General features: G+C 46.8%; 1 protein-coding gene across 3 annotated transcripts in view; it reads left to right on the plus strand.

Annotated features, from left to right (window-relative positions):
- LOC124555635 (spindle assembly abnormal protein 6 homolog) overlaps positions 1–18,199 on the plus strand; it is a 275,888-nt gene that overhangs the window by 53,219 nt on the left and 204,470 nt on the right. The gene's annotated exons all lie outside the window — the stretch shown is intronic.

Here is an 18,199-nt window from a genome sequence, read left to right on the forward strand (position 1 = left end):
CTTCTCTCTGCACAATAAATAACTTTACAGACAATTTAATATCCAGATTAACAATTGTCATAATTGTATACAAATGTGTTAAGGCATTGGTGTTAGTTGATCTTGATACAACTCTGTGGGTACCGAAGTACATGCCTGGACATCACATACGTATCATCAGACTTGGACACTAGAAGTTTCTGTTAATGCACTCAGTTTTCAGGGTATGTGGAACAGGGTATTATACATACTAAATAAATCTTCAAATGTGCATTCATTAGACTGGTGTTACTTTCTGGATGACTCTTTTTGTAAAAAGCAATATCACCTGCTTTCTTTTTGCCCCGTGTGGCTGTCTAAAACCTGCTGGAAAGTGTAATTGCTTTCTAGCAAACTTGGTATCTTGCAGCCTTTATTTTCTGTGAATAGTTAAAACATCGTGTATATAATGTGCTAATTTTCATGCACTTCTCAAAACAGCTACACATATGAATTTAGTTCTCCCTCAAAGTGCGTAAATACGTCCATTTTTGGTTGTGCTTGTGCACTAGAGTTACAAAATGGACTAGAGGGGACATCGCTTTTTTTCTGGAAGTTCATAACTGCAGACATTATGTGAAGTCTTAAAGAATGACACTAGCAAAATAACATCACAGGACCTATCTCAGATCCCCAAGAAATTCTGGTCATAGTCAGTGTTCAAACTAATTGCTAATAAATGAGGCAGGAATAGAAAAATGAAATGTCAAAACAAAATCTGTGATGTATCTCCCTCCCTCCCCCCTCCCTTCCCCCCTCCCTCCCCCTCCCCCCCCCCTCCCCCCCCCCTCCCTCGCCTCCCCTGGAACAATTGAGCTTGCCAAGGTGAGGTGTTTTGCATGCCTTAACAATACTATAGGTGCAAGCACAACGTAAGTTATTTGCGGAGAGGCCAGACTAACGTGTGGTTCCTGAAGAGTGGCAGTAGCTTTTCCAGTACTAGCAGGGCCAACAATCTGCAGTATAGATTGACCTGGCCTTGTTACATTAGCCAACATGGTCTTGCTATCATGGTACTGCAAACAGCTAAAATCAACCTTTCCTTAGGGCATACGGCTCTGTTGTATGATTTAATGGTGGTGTCATCCCCTTGAGTAAAATATTCCAATGTTGAAATAGCCCACCCTTTGGATCTCTGGGCGGTGACTAATCAGGAGGATAGCGTTATCAGGAAAAACAAAATTAGCATTCTACAGGTCACAGGTTTGAATGTTAGAAGCCATAATTGGGTAGGTACTTAAAAAGGGAATTGAAATTGGAGTTGGATGTAGCGAGAAGTGAGAATTAACGAAGTGCATTGACAGGAAGAACAGGACCTCTGGTAGGGTGAGTACTGGGTTACAAATACAAAATTAAATAGTTTAAATGCTGGAATAGGTCTAATAATGAACAAGGAAATAGGAATGTGGGTAAACTATTATGAAAAACATGGTTATTGCATCATAGAAGGTAAGAACACCCATCGTAATTTTAAAAGTTTATATGCCAACTCTCTCTACAGATGATTAAGAGATTGGAGAATGTATGATGAGGTAAGAGAAATTACTCAGATAGTTAAGGGAAACAAAAATTTAATTCTTAAGGGCACCTGAAATTGATGGTAGGTAAATAACGAGAAGGGAAAATAGTATGAGAACGTGGACTAGGGCAGCTTGAAAGGGGAAGCAGTTACAATTTGGCGCACAGCACAATTTCATCATTGCTAACACTTGATTTAAGTATTTTGAAAGAAAGTTGCACACTTCGAAGAGACCTGGGGACACCAGAAGGTTTCAGATAGAGTATGTAATGGAAAGACAGATTCCAAAACCAGATTTTATACTGCAAAACATTTCCAGGGGCATGTATGGGTTTTGGCCCATTATTTATTTGTTAATAACTGCAGGTTGAAAGTGAATATGAGTCATGGATAAATCTAAAGAACCAGAGTTTGTTGAGAATTCCAAAGGGAGCAGTAGAAATTGAGTCACTGAAATGGTAAAGAAGTGCAATAGAAATAGAAAGGATAGTTTTGAGAGATGAAATACTGAAGACTGAAGAGAATCAAATAGGCAGAAAGACAACTAGTAAAAATTCCTGAATAATAATGCAGGAGATATTGAATTTAACTGAATAAACTAGAAAATATACAAATGCAGCAAATGAAATGGGTGAAAGGGAATACAGAAGTCTAAAAATGATATTGAGAAAAAGCACAAAATAGCAAAGCAGAAATGGGTAGAGAATAAATGCAAAGCTTTAGAAGCATGCATGACTACGGGGAAAATAGATTTTGCATTTAGGAAAATATTAAAACCTTGGGAGAACAGTGTCAAGAACTCAAACGACAAGCCAGTATTAATCAGAGGAGGGAAAGATGGAAGTTGGAAGGAATGTATAGAAGAGCTATACTAGGGAAATGAACGTGGAGCACAATATTGAATAAAAAAAAGAGGTAGTACACTCATGCTCATAAATTAAAGATAATGCTGATACATGGTGAAACAACGCTCTGGTGGGCAGTTTGTGCGTTAAGTCACCTTGGGGTATGACCATGTGGTGCATTTGACCTGCGGTCATCGCACGGTGACGCTGGCAGCAGTCCATATACGCAGAGGTGTGTTGGTGCATGTCAGAATACGGTGCAGCGAGTAAGTGTGCAGATGTTTTCAGATGTGCTAATGGTGACTGTGTGTTGAAAATGGCTCAAAGAACACACATTGATGACGTTATGAGGGGTAGAATACCAGGGCGACTGGAGGCTGGTCAAACACAACAGGTTATAGCACGGGCCATCCGTGTGCCAGAAAGTGTGATCTCAAGATTATGGCAACGATTCCAGCAGACAGGAAACGTGTCCAGGTGCCACAGTACGGGACGTCCACAGTGTAAAACGCCACAAGGAGACTGATATCTCACCATCAGTGTCTGCAGACGGCCACGGAGTACTGCTAGTAGCCTTGCTCGGGACCTTACTGCAGCCACTGGAACAGTTGTCTCCAGACACACAGTCTACAGACGATTGAACAGACATGGTTTATTTCCCGGAGACCTGCAAGGTGCATTCCAGCATTCCACTGACCCCTGGTCACAGGAGAGCCCATAAGGCCTGGTGTCAAGGACACAGTATACGGTCATTGGAACAGTGGTTCCAGGTTATGTTCACGGACGAGTCCAGGTGTAGTCTGAACAGTGATTCTCTCCGGGTTTTCATCTGGAGTGAACCAGAAACCAGATACCAGCCCCTTAATTTACTTGAAAGGGACCTGTATGGAGGTCGTAGTTTGATGGTATGGGGTGGGATTATGATTGGTGCACGTACACTCCTGCATGTCTTTGACAGAGGAACTGTAACAGGACAGGTGTATCGGGACGTCATTTTGCATCAGTATGTCCGCCTTTTCAGGGGTGCAGTGTGTCCCACTTTCCTCCTGATGGATGATAATGCATGGTCCCACCGAGCTGCCATCGTGAACTATAGTTCAATTCTTTTATCTTGGCAGCTCGCGCATTCCCGCCCAGACGCGGGAGATTGCTGCGTTGCCAGTTGCACACGACGCACGCGCCAAGAGAAGCAGCACCATAGTATAGTATAGTATAGTTCGCAAACTTAACATTTAGGGGGGAGCACGCAGTTCATGAAGTAAAGCCACCACGGCCGCATTAACCCTTTCGCTGCTACAGAGACGTGCTGCCCGCATTCCGCGCTGTGCGCGATTTTGTCACTGCACTGCTCACCTGTGCTGACACATGGTGTTCCGACTGCTTCGACACACTTATCATTGGATTCCACAAGAACTATTTGGCCCAAAAATTAGATTTTTACACATTTTCTTGACTGATACCTTCCCCCATAAATGACTTAATTTTGTTTCGATGTTCAATGCAGTTATTATGCAGCATTAAATATAGTAAACCATTGCACGAAATTTTGAAGAGTTTGCAGAGGTAAAAGTCCATAGAGTATACTTTCCATATGGTCGATTTTAGTTGCCACAATGTTGAGAATGGAATGTGGACAAGATACCTAAATTTCATACCGAGTGAGGTGGCGCAGTGGCTAGCACATTGGACTCGCATTCGGGAGGGCGACGGTTCAATCCCGCGTCCGGCCATCCTGATTTAGGTTTTCCGTGATTTCCCTAAATTGCTCCAGGCAAATGCCAGGATGGTTCCTTTGAAAGGGCACGGCCGACTTCCTTCCCTAATCCGATGAGATCGATGACCTCGCTGTCTGGTCTCCTTCCCCAAACAACCCAACGCCAACCTAAATTTCATATAAAATTTGATTGATTGAAGTGCTTTAAAATAAAGCCAAACACGCCCGGTGTAAATAAAACTTTTATTACAGTCGCGAAAGACGGAATATTTCTCAATACTACATACGACACCTATGTGGTACTTAAATTAAATGAGATATTGTTATACAGTAAATTTTTAAATGAAATTTAGGTATCTTATCCACATTTCATTCTCAACATTGTGGCAACTAAAATCGACCATATGGAAAGTATACGCTATGGACTTTTACCTCTGCAAACTCTTCAAAATTTCATGCAATGGTTTACTACATTTAATGCTGCACAATAACTGGGTCGAACATCGAAACAAAATTAAGTCATTTATGGGGGGAAGGTATCAGTCAAGAAGATGTGTAAAAATCTAATTTTTGGGCCAAATAGATTTTGTGAAATCGAATGATACGTGTGTCAAAGCAGTGGGAACACCATGTGTCTGCACAGGCGAGCAGTGCAGTGATGACAGTCGCGCACAGCGCAGAATGCGGGGAGCACTTGTCTGCAGCAGCGAAAGGGTTAATGAAGAGACAAAGCACTAGAAATTTAAAAAAAATTGCATTCAAACGAATAAAATTCGTGAGGTAAGATAAGACACTTCGATACTGTTTTTAAATAAAGAAAATATTGAAAACCGCACAAAGTTTGAACTCTTCACCTTTCGCATACTAATTCAATGCCTTAACCGTTACGCTACCACAACTCGTCCTATAACGTAGGTCAATGAGGAGTCTAACACGTCACGCAAAATACTGACAAACACTGTTGGTACGACTACGAATTGCTCACACTTTGTCGAAGTAAAATAGGAAATAAACAATTACCGCTGTTCTTCATTGCAAAAAAGCGGTTCGTGAGATTTATACAATCATCTTTCCTTGTTATTGCCTGAATTAGGAGTCTTATTGCTTGTTTGGTTTAATTAATTAATACAATATGAAGCAATTGGTATAAAGAATGCTTTTTCCAAACTTTCTATAAAAGAAAGTCTGCTATCAAGACATTGCTTTTGTTCTATTACTTTATGTATGACTGAACGTTTCTAAAACTCAAGACACTCGCCCGTGCTCTGCTCTGCAGTCGAGATCTGGTAACGTCGTTCTCTGTTCATTGGCTGACTGTGTTTTGTGACGTCAGATGCGCAGAACGTAAATGACGCGCACTTTAGTACCTTGAAACAGAAGATATCAGGAGAATGGAGTGGCCTGCCTGTTCTCGAGATCTAAACCCCATCGAGCACATCTGCGATGCTCTAGGTCGACGTGTCGCTGCACGTCTTCAAGCTCCTAGGACACTTCAGGAGCTCCAACAGGCACTGGTGCAAGAATGGGAGCCATACCCCAGCAGCCGCTCGACCACCTGATACAGAGTACGCCAACCCGTTGTGCGGCCTGCGTATGTGTGGCTATGCTATTAATGCCAGTTTTGTGTAGTGCCACATTGTGTGGTTCCATATTCTGCAATTATCCGTAATTTATGAGCATGAGTGTAAATTAAGATAGAAGACATGATACAGTGAGAAGGTTGTGACAAAACACTGAAAGATCTAAGTCAAAACAGCGCACCTGGGGTAGACGACATTCTATCAGAATTATTGAGATCCTGGTGAGATCAAACCACAACAAATCTATTCCACCTGATATGCAAGATATGAATCAAGTAAAATACCCACAGACTGCTGAAGAATGTGATAATTACTATTCGAAAAGCAGCAGATGCTAACACTTGTTAATATTACAGAGCTGTCAGTTTAATAAGTTACAGTTGCAAAATACTGACATGAATTACTTACGGAAGAATAATAGGAGCTTCTATTGAGGAAGATCAGTTTGTCTTTCTGAGAAATGGAGAAATGGCATGAAGCAGTGCTGCTTCAGACACAGGCAACCCATTTGGCAGGTCGCGTGTGTAAAGCTCATTTGCAACCCCCCCCCCCCCCTCTTCCCCCCCCCCCCTCCTCCTCCACACACACACACACACACACACACACACACACACACACACACGCACGTTTTTGAGAAAGCTACCCCTAATTTTTCATCATCATATACGTGGGCTGTAAATGCATTTATTCCTGAAATCGAGGAAAGAAACTTTTGTGACTGCCACTTATGTGTGCGTGAGGTAAATGCTGGTGGCATAGTGACCAAGACATCTTGATGCGGAACAGAGAACTTGTTTGATTCCCAAATGCATACTACAGGCCCACTTGTCCCTGTTACGAAATTGGTACAAGTAGCACAGTTAATGTGGTAAATAAATCAATAAGGAAAAATAACACAGTAGACAAATCAATTTTTCAGATAATTTGGATTAGTAATTAAAAATTTAATCACGGTCATCTTACAGTGGCTCTTTCCTCACTCTGTTTAATGTCCTCAGTTTCCTTCGAAGAACTAGGTGGATAGTAATTATCGTATAAACATTTGAAGCAAATTTAGTCCTGGCACCAAGAACATTTAATGACTGCAGGCATCACATAACTACATCATTCCTTCTGAAGAGTCAGTGAAAAAAGACTAGCTTTTCATTCAAAAAAAAAATTATTTTTCAGTAGTTAATTTTGGTGCATAGCATCTATATATTAACAATACCTGAAAAATTGTTGCTGAAAGCTGATCTCGAATTACATTGTGAATCATTATTGCCTCTATGCAGTTGTGCAATTGCTGTTGGTTTCCAGAAGCAGATTACAATTTTTAAACCTCGAAGAAAAGTTTTTAACTTGGTGGTAAAAATAGACATCACATGGCTGGTACACAGGTGTGCAGTTTGGCAGCATTACTTCTACCATGCAAGCCAGTTAACCCTCGACATATATAAACCTGCCGCATAAGTGTCAGTATTAGTTCGTCCATCATAGGAATGCTGTATCAGACAAAACTTGTAATGGCAATGTATGGTTTTAAAATATTCTCAAAGATATGTTTTGTGAATTGAAATTGTTGGTTTTCCGGATTTGGAGCAAGTGACATAAACATTTTTTTACGCGTCTGTTAGCGATTGATCTCTACTATACCTGTTAGTTTCTTATGAGTACAGGAAAACTTTAGCCAACAATTTTCCAGATGGTGTGATGGAATATTGTGCTATGTGTGAATGTGTTATTTCATGTATACTACCAACTCCAACAAGAGTTCGTATTTTTCCTGTATGTGAAAACGTGTGTTAACTACATGTCTCTGCAGCAGTCTTACTCAAAAGTTTTGCCATACAAGTCCTATTCAGCACCTTGGGACAAGGGCCAGATAAGGAAACCAGTGGCTTGTGGACAGTGATGAGGAGGAACCTCACCCCAGACAGGAAAACATGGAACTTTTTAACCCCGAAAATAACAGCAAGAACCTCCTTTTCCACCTACGAATAATTACGCTGTGTAACAGAAAGCATCTTCGATGTGTAAGCAGTTAGCTGTTCAGTGCCGTCTGGGTTCCGATGGGACAGGATTACACAAATTCTGTACTGGGATTTGTCACAGACCAAGGTTAAAGACATACCTGGCATAAAGGAAGCTAGTCAGGAAGCAGAACACACGCTGTTGAGAGTCTGGAAAACCCATTGGCAATCCGCAGACCAGACAAAGTTAACATACTTCTGCTGAAGTCAGTTAAGAGACTAGCAGATACGAATGGCATGGGGAATGAAATGAGCATAATATGAAATCTTTCCTAAAAGAGACTGTAACTCCTTCAGTTTCTTGGTTGCCGGAGGGTTGACAATGGCCTTAATGTAGTTGTCCGCGGGGACAAGACCATCTTTACTAAGCACATGACCCAAACAAAACACACCTTAGGGGAGAGAAAACTGTACTTCCCCAGCTTGGAACAGAGGCCATTTCCAGGAAGCATTGAAAAACTGGCTGAACGTTTCATAAATGCTCTTCCTGAGTAGGGCCTATGATACAGGTGCCGTCAAGATAATGGATGCAACAGGAAATGTCCTGAATCAACTGCTCCAAATACTGTTGGTAGACTCCTAGCACATATGAGATTCCAACAGAAAGTGATCAAACTGGTAAAGTCCAAAGGTGGTGTTGAGGACCATGAAAGTCAGAGAATTGGTGACCAGTGGCAACTGCAGGTAAATAATGCACAAGTTGATGTGGAAAAAATACTGTCTAGGAAAATACTGGCTACCCCCGATCCTCCCACCCTCCTGATAACTTCACCAACAACTCTGTTTGCCACAGAATGGAGTATGAATCTGGGACAGATTGCATGTTGACCATCTGTTTAAAATTGTTGGACTTCTGAAACACCACCAAAGGGTTGGCCCACTGACGTGATGAAATAGGAAAAATAACTTCCTGAGCCTGCCAATGCTGCAACTCGGCCTTTACGTCGCTGCAGATAGTGAAGGGAATGGGCAGGGACAATAAAATTTGGATATAATGTACACATATTGTTGATGCGATATAATGTTGTAACATTAGAAGCCAGGGTTGCCTGATGTGGAATAGTTTATTTCATGACCAGTTTTGACAGTAACTAGATGTAATCTTCAGATTATCAGGTCTTCCAGAAATATAACTGCGCATCAACTTCATCAACATACTGAGAACATGCTCTAATTACAATAATACAGCTCACACTGGTTTGCCAAATATATAAAACTTGCCAAATAAAATATACCTAGCACAAGGGAGGATTTCAAGAGCAAAAACAGCAATATCAGTAAACATGATGCATCTTATAATGCACAGAGAGAATTGCACCCAGATAGGAATGTTCTGTTTAGTATAAGACAAAACATGATGGAGCGACCACTGCAACTCGAGGCATCCCAAGAGCCTGTACGTATCTAAGTGCTGTGCTAGTATTAGTCTTAGTCACAGGAAAGGGGAATTTTGTTAAAATTCAGTAAAGGCGAGGTTGGGCGATGAAGTCTGGGGCCACTGGCAGTGTGTGGTAATAGTCGGCAGCCAGGAGGCCAGACAGGGTAAACATGGCACAGAGCTGCAGCGGCGTATTGCATGTATGATTTGTTTGGAGTGAAACAACAGTGAGGCAGGGAACTGCAGTATTGCTTTAAGTTATTGTGATGTATGAGGGAAGGCAGTAGGCCAGAGCTGGGAGTGGCGACGTGTAAGTGACGGATGTATGGGAATTTACCCCTGCCATAGTTTGTCTCTCTCTCTGACACTACGTCAGAAGCGAGGGGAAAAGCAGTATAAATAGTCAGGCACTTTTACCGTTGGGGGTGTGTGCCAGGTCAGTCGAGAGTTGGATTGGACCTGTGCCGGTCTACACTCATAGGGGCCAGTCTGGCAGCGATGTTGTAAATATTCTGTGTAAACCTGTACTTTGTTTCTGTGTACTTGTTCAGACTGTATTCTGCCTCCGGGGACACAACACGGGAGCGGGATGGAACGGCAGCCAGGTACTTGCCTGAAGGAGGGCAGTGACAGCGGTCTGCAGCGGGTCCAGGACGGGCCACGTTCACTTCCCACCTGGCGTACCAGGGTCTGGGCAAGGCGTACGCTACGGGAGGTGTGGCAGCGCTGAAACAGTGTTAGGGACAGCGGTGGGTGTTGCCATCTGGCAAGCACCACTAGCGGCAAGTTTAGGCACGACGTCCAGGAGGGCGTGGGTTTGAGTCCGGTCCTGTCCTGGGAGCAGCAGTGACCGAGGGCCACAGGTGACCAGTACAACCACCTTCGTCCCATGGTTGGACAGAGCAGGTCAAACGGGGTGGAGGGTGCCTGTGAGGACCAGGGACTGTTGCAGTCTCCGAAATAGCGGGCAGCTACGCCAGACATGACACCTCGGTGGGCAGTGACCGGGCGAGCGCGCCCGACTTCCATTGTCGGGTGGCCTTAGCAGTAGCAGTCTCTGAAATAGCGGGCAGCTACGCGACGCCAGACATGCCACCTCGGTGGGCAGCGACCGGGCGAGCGCGCCCGACTTCCATTGTTGGGCGGCCTTGATGACCGCAGTAGCAGTGTCGGCAGTCCAGGAGTACTGAGACAGCCGGACTCGCGGAACAGCACGCGGGCGGCTCGCCGACATTACGCTTCTGTAAACTAGCGGAATAAGGGAATACTTCTGAATACTGCTGTATCACTCTGCAGTGCCCCTTGACGCTATTGAACTTCCTCGGCCTCCTGATGAAATACGGCGTGGTGGGTCCCGGCTTCAGCTCGGCCCTCTGGAGTCCCGGGTTCGACCATCGACGGTCCGCAGTATAAGTTAATTAGGCTAGCTATTGCTCCTTTGTCTACATAAAATTTGACTGACTCCTCATCCAGTGTCAACCTCATCAAAATATGCTGGGACAACACATACAGGGCATTAGAGATAGTCCCAGAGTTGAGTGAAAACAGCAGAGCATCCAAAGACTGATTCACGGCACATTGACTGTCGCAGACAGTTGATAAATGACCTAGCTGCCTGCATACCCCAGACATGGCCTCCAGTGTGGCAAACAAGTAACAAATGACAACTGGGGCAAGACTGTTGCCTCACCCAATGAGCAGAAGGAGAATGGAACCAAGGACCCGAAAAGCGCAGCTGGTGGAAATTGTGACACTGCGGATAGCGCAAACCCACCGAACTCAGCATCAGTGAGGATGGTCAGCAATGCTTGGCAACTTGTTGGGAAGTGAGGCCACTTGGGTTATTGTGTGGGGCACTGGGCGTTGGGTATTGTACACATCCAATTGCACCCCCTGCCAATTGTAAGAAAGGATGTGCTGCTATTGTAAGCTCATGTGATTCCGCAATTTGGGTGTTTGTTAAAGAAGGGTTGGACATGGCCATCACCCTAGTCTCAGCTGGGGCAGGAACTAACCCGACAATCACATCCTGAATTAGTGAGTCTGAATAAGAGGTAGCACATTTTGGACACTCAAAATGACACTTGCATGAGAGGCCCTGAAAATCGGTGATCCGGGCCACATGCGGCTACCAAGGGTGCCTGTAATGTTGGTTAAACTCTAGTAGTGCTCCCACCACATGTGTTTGATGGCCAAAATACTGCATAAGCACCTGACAGACTTATCAAAGGGAAGTGTCTCGGGCTCAATGGAGGGCTTCAAATTTTGGACAACTTTGTGGAAACCTGCACTGCTAGACAATGTAGGGCACCCTTGTCAACATGATCAACAGTACACATTACCTGGCAGTGTAGCAAGAACTAGTGCAGGCAATTCTCTCACCTTTCTTTCAACTCACTGAAACTGGCAAACTGTGTTGCGGGTTTCAAGGGCAGTGCAGAAAATGGAACATCGGGTGCCTGCCACCCCCTCCCCCCCCCCCTCCTCCTCAACCCACCATACCCCCACTGGCAGGGGTGTAAAACAAGTCCGCATTTTGGGTTATCAGTGGCTGCTGCTACGGCAGTTACAGCTACAGCTGTTGCTGCTTCTTCTGAAAGTGTAACTGTTCCTGCCAGCATTTCAGAAATCCTGGGCACATGATGGCCCAAGTGAACACTAGATAAAGGGAAAAGAAAATGTAGGGGTGTCAGATGCATGAGAACGTCCTTCGTTGTCGCTTTGTGTCTGCACAGGCATGACAATGCCGCTTCACTACACAGTCAGCACAGATACTTCACAAGCTGACAGGCGCTCGATGTTGACCAGGGAATAGAACCTCCTAAAGTAATAAACTCACTGTGTGACTCCGAACCCACGTAGAGGTGAACACATGTAGAACTCAAAATGTGGCTGGTGAGGATGGTTAAGGCCAAGCACTCAGCACAACACGTAGCACAATATGCAAGGTGAGGTCTGCGGTGGTCGAACTCATAGTAAACACTGGCCTGCCCGGCCTGCTGCCACCTGCAGGTAAACACTTCCACTAGCTGGTCTTCCCATGCTACATGTTGTGTGCACCATCCATGGCAGGTTTCCATGCTATCCTGCCGGGTTAACCATGCCAGCTCATATGCTTTCATTGTGATGTCCACTGCCAGGGATACTAAAATAACATTTAGAGATTGAGAGAGAGATTTTCACAATGATGAATGGAATACTGTCTTTAAAATTATGGTGGTATGTAGGGATAAAATACTGGGAGCAAAAGGTTAACTACAGCTATTGGAATTAAGACATAAAAAGGAAGCAGTAGCTGAAAAGTGAGTAAGGCAAGGTTCTAGCTTATCCTTACTGGTAGTCAATGTGTACATGGAGCAAGCAGTAAGAGAAACCAAGGAGTAATTTGGAAAGGGGACTGAAGTTTACAGAGAAGAAATAAAAACTTTGATGTTTGCTGACATCATTGTAATTCTGTCAGTTAGCCAAGAACTTTGAACATGAATTGAAAGGAGTGGGTAGTGTCTTGAAAAGATGTTATAAGATGACCAGCCATAAAAGTAAAACAAGGGTAGTCTAATCTAATTGAGTGATCCTCAAATAATTAGTTTAGAAAAATACACATCAGAAGTAGTAGAACGGTTTTGCTATATGGGTAGCAAAATAATTCATGGTAGCCGAAGTAGGGAGGATATAAGAAAACTGGAACTAATTTGAAAGGTCTTCCTTAAGAAGAGAGATTTGTTAACATCTAGAATACATTGAAGTGTAAGGGAGTCTTTTTCTGAACATATTTGTCTGTAGTGTAGCCATGTATTGGAGTGAAATGTGGAGGATAAACGTTTCAGACAGCAGGAGAATAGAATCTCTTGAAATATGGTGCTACAGAAGAATGTTGAGGATTAGATAGTGATGTGGGATAACTAATATAGAGGTACTGAAGAGAATTAGGGAGAAACAAAATTTATGGCAATACATGACTAAAAGAAGTCTCGGGCCTTTGTCCCACTTCAACGTGGGGTGAGCTGTGGCACTATGGATTTGGCAATTTTGGTATCAGAGGGTGACCGGATGCCCTTCCTGTCGCCATCTCATACCTGCCGGGACGGAATTAGTGTACCCCAGCTGTCTGCGTCTAGTGTAAGCCATGAAATAGTGTGAACATATTCAAATGTCTGCGAGTCTTGTAAATGAGACAGGACGTGGGGACCAGCCCGGTAGTCACTTAGTGTGAGGTGTAAAAGTGCCTAAAAACCACATCCAGGCTGGCCAGCACACTGGCCCTCATCGTTAATCATCTAGTCATCCTCCCTGTAGGCAAAGGCTCCACCACTGCTGTGATGGATTGCAGTGGCTACCTGTCAGATGGTTTCCACCACCTTCCTGACTCCTCCACCTTCAAACTCTGTCATAGTGATCCCAGCCTAAAACTTCAACATAACTTCCAGTCTTTACTGGAATCCTTGGGGCTTGTCACAGAATCTCTCCCCTAAGTCCATCTCTCTCCTCACCCCAACGGCACACCATACACCTGGCTTCTCCCCAAAATCTGTGAACCTGATAGTCCTGGACACCCCATTGTGGCTGCACCATTCTCACCCCTTTGCCTCCTGAACCTCTACTCGTCACTGTTGATGCCCATTTTACTATACAACAGCATACGTCACATTCATGGCCTTGCTGCTATCGAACATTAACTCTCCCTATGTCTTTCAGAATCCACACCCCACATTCCTCGTACACCTTACCAACTACATCCTGACAAAAAGATAAAAAAATTCCATAGCACAGAAATGGGCACCTGCACGAAACCCTTCTATGCACCATTTCTATGGGCTAGGGAACCTATCTACCCTCCCTATCTGGTTCACGTTAATTGACGATTTGCAGCCTCAACATATTTTGTTCTCTCCGCATCACCTAATTCTCATTAACCCAACATGCCACCTCTCTAACGGCTCCATCCCCACCACTGTCCACATTAACCCCACCAGCCACCAACAGTACCTGTATTTTGACAGCTGCCATCCCTTCCACACCAAAAAATCCCTCCCATACATCCTGGCCACCAAGTGACAAGAACTCCCTTTCCCCATGCGGGTCCGGGGGTTAGAATAGGCCTGAGGTATTCCTGCCTGTCATAAGAGGCGACTAAAAGGAGTCTTATGTTTCAACCTTCATGTGATGGTCCCCTCTATGTTTTGACCTTCATTTTTTAAAATTTTCCCAGAGAGCGAACCAACTGGGGAATGGCGCTTTACATGGTGCATCATGTCCATCGACCCCCCTGCGGGTCCGGGGTAAGAATAGGCCCGAGGTATTCCTGCCTGTCATAAGAGGCGACTAAAAGGAGTTTCAACCGTTTCGACCTTCCATGTGATGGTCCCCCTTGGGGTTTGACCTCCATTTTTCAAAATTCTACAGAAGTACGAGCCTTTTGGGGAAGGACACCTTACGTGGTGTACCACTGGTCCTAAGTGCACTTAGACCTTGGCACTCAGCATTGTACCGGCGTTGTACCCATGCCCGCTATTCCTCAAATCGGGCCTAAATGCCTGATGGGTTGTACAAGTTCCGCCCATAGTGCGTCCCCATCTGCACCAGCGATCATGATGGAGGTAATGACAGTGGCACGTAAAGTGCCCTCCGCCACACACCGTTGGGTGGCTTGCGGAGTATCAATGTAGATGTAGATGTAGACTTTCCATGGCACCAGAAATCCAGCACGGTAGCCAGCCCGTTGTGGTGGGGTCGTCATGTACCCTCTAGGTTGTAGCCCCCTGACAACACAGGGATCGTACTGCCGATACCTGAGCTGCACCCTCCCCACGTCGGCCAAGGAGTAGATGCCTGTCTCCTTGGGGCATCAGGACTCCCGGCAACGGTCATCCTGCCAGGTGGCCCTTGCTGAGGCTGGGTGGCGCCCGTGGGGAGAGCCCCTGGTCGGAGTGGGTGGTATCGGGGCGGACGTTTCGCAGATGAAACGTCAACACGTATCAGGTCGCTCTGCGGCCGAGTCTTTCAAAAGAAAAGGTACCGTTTCTAGTTCTGGTTCTCCTGCCCTTTCCCCCTTGGCCACTCCCTGGGAGGAGGGACAGGCCCGCCGGCTTGGGGCGAAGTACTTCCCCCACTATTTGGTCTGTTCTCGAACCGATGGGGGGACGTTCGCCACCTCCAAGCCCATGTTCTTTGTTCAGCACATTGAGGACATCTTCGGGGAAATTGAGGCTCTCAGCAAGATGCGTTCAGGGTCCGTTCTTATCAAGACCACCTCCGCCACACAGTCGGCAGCGCTCCAGGCGTGCGACCGCCTAGGGGACATCCCAGTGTCCATTGTCCCGCATCTGGCACTAAATAGGACGCAGGGGGTTATTTTTCATCGTGACCTCCTGCTCCAATCTGATGAGGAGCTCAGGGCCAACCTGGAGCGCCGAGGCGTGCATTTCGTCCGGCGAGTCCAGCGCGGCCCCAAAGACCGTCGCATCGACACCGGGGCCTTTATCCTCGCCTTCGAGGGGGACGTTCTCCCGGAGAAGGTAAAGGTGATGTGCTACCGGTGCGACGTGCGACCTTACGTCCCGCCTCCTATGCGCTGTTTTCGGTGTTAGCGCTTTGGGCACATGTCGTCACGGTGTGAGGCTGAGCCCCTTTGTGGCGATTGCGGACGTCCTCTTCGTGAGGAACATACATGCACCCCACCACCTCGGTGCATTAATTGCCCTGGCCTCCACTCGCCTAGATCCTCAGACTGCCCCGCATATCAGAAGGAGAAGAAGATACAAGAATTCAAAACTTTGGATCGGCGCTCTTATTCTGAGGCCAGGAAGAAGTATGACCGCCTCCATCCCGTGCCGTTGACCACTTCGTTTTCCTCAGTTGTGTCCACTCCTTCTGTGGTATCCTCACCCCTATCCTGTCCCCCCTCCGCCTCCTCCGCCCATCAAGGGGCTCTGCCTCCGCCTCCCAAATCCCTCCCTTCCAAATCCTCCTCCCCCGTGGCCACCGCCCCCTCTGCCCCAGGGGCCACCCTTCCTCGTCCTCTCCCCCCGCCACCTGAGAAGCGATCCTCTTCTCAGGCGTCCATCAGGGAAACGTTCCGGACCCCAGCTTCCGAGGTCCGGCGTTCCAAAACGGACCCCGCGCGTGAGGACCTTCTTCGGGTCCAGCCCACCGTCCCTGTGCCTCCTCGGCCTTCCAAGAAGGCCTCAAAGAAGAAGTCTCTATCCCCCTCTCCACCCCGGCGCGTTTCGTCTGACGCTCCATCCGTGAGTCGCTGCTCCCGGCCGTCCTCAGTTTCGCCGGGACGCTCTGCTGCCAGGCGCTCAGCTGGCCTCTCGTCGGCAAATGATGCTGCCCCTCCTACACAACCCGGGACAGCGGCCGCAGCTGGCGACGAGTCGATGGAACCGGATCCGCCTCCCGTCGGTTGTAGCATTGTTCCCTCGCAACCTGGCCCTCTGCGGCCGTCGAGGTGACCAGCTCTTCCCCTGTCTCGTTCCCCCAACTTTTTGACTAGCGATGGCGTTGTTTCATTGGAACATAAGAGGTATTCGATCTAATCGGGAGGAATTACAACTGCTCCTCCGCCTGCACTGTCCGCTCGTCCTTGGTCTCCAGGAAACCAAGTTGCGCCCGACTGACCGTATTGCCTTTACCCACTATACCTCGGAGCGGTATGACCTCACCCCTGTGGACGGTGTCCCAGCTCATGGTGGGGTCATGTTGCTCGTTTGGGACGATGTCTATTACCATCCCATCCCATTGACCACCCCACTCCAAGCAATAGCTGTCCGCATTACTCTTTCTGCTTTTACTTTTTCAGTTTGTACCATCTACACTCCACCGTCATCTGCTGTTAGTCGGGCTGACATGATGCACCTGATCGTTCAGCTTCCCCCGCCGTTTTTATTGTTTGGCGACTTCAATGCCCATCATCCCCTTTGGGGTTCTCCTGCATCCTGTCAAAGAGGCTCACTCTTGGCGGATGTCTTCAACCATCTCAATCTTGTCTGCCTCAATACCGGCGCCCCGACTTTCCTTTCGGACTCTACTCATACCTACTCCCACTTGGACCTCTCGATCTGTTCTACCACTCTTGCCCGTCGGTTCGAGTGGTATGTCCTTTCTGACACCTATTCGAGCGACCACTTCCCCTGTGTCGTTCGTCTCCTGCACAACACCCCATCCCCACATCCTTCGCGCTGGAACATACCGAAAGCTGACTGGGGACTTAACTCCTCCCTGGCGACCTTTTCGGACCGCGATTTTCTCAGTTGTGACAGTCAGGTCGAATACCTCACGGCTGTTATCATCAATGCTGCCGAACGTTCCATTCCTCATACTACCTCTTCTTCACGTCGCGTTTCCGTCCCCTGGTGGAACGAGGCTTGTAGGGACGCTATCCGTGCTCGACGACGTGCTTTACCCACCTTTCGCCGCCATCCTACGTTGGCGAATTGTATTGAATACAAACGACTCCGAGCGCAATGCCGTAGAGTCATCAAAGACAGCAAAAAAGCTTGTTGGGCCTCTTTCACCAGCTCCTTTAACAGTTTTACTCCCTCTTCCGTTGTTTGGGGTGGCCTGCGCCGGCTGTCGGGCATTAAGGCCCACTTCTCGGTACCTGGCCTGACCTCAGGTAATGAGGTCCTTGTTGATCCTGTGGCTGTCTCCAACGCCTTTGGCCGCTTTTTCGCGGAGGTTTCAAGCTCCGCCCATTACCACCCTGCCTTCCTTCCCAGGAAAGAGGCAGAAGAGGCTCGGCGACCTTCCTTCCACTCGCTGAATCTGGAAACTTACAATGCCCCCTTTACTATGCGGGAACTCGAACGTGCGCTTGCACTGTCCCGGTCCTCTGCTCCGGGGCCAGATGCCATTCACGTTCAGCTGCTGGCACACCTTTCTCCGGCGGGCAAAAGCTTCCTTCTTCGTACCTACAATTGTGTCTGGACCGAAGGTCAGGTCCCCATGCGTTGGCGTGATGCCGTCGTTGTTCCTATACCCAAACCTGAGAAGGATAGACACCTTCCTTCTAGTTACCGCCCCATTTCTCTTACAAGCTGTGTCTGTAAGGTGATGGAGCGCATGGTTAATGCTCGGTTAGTCTGGATTCTTGAATCTCGACGGCTACTTACTAATGTCCAATGCGGCTTTC

The sequence above is a fragment of the Schistocerca americana genome, chromosome X (assembly GCF_021461395.2).
Source record: "Schistocerca americana isolate TAMUIC-IGC-003095 chromosome X, iqSchAmer2.1, whole genome shotgun sequence".
Lineage (NCBI taxonomy): Eukaryota > Metazoa > Arthropoda > Insecta > Orthoptera > Acrididae > Schistocerca > Schistocerca americana.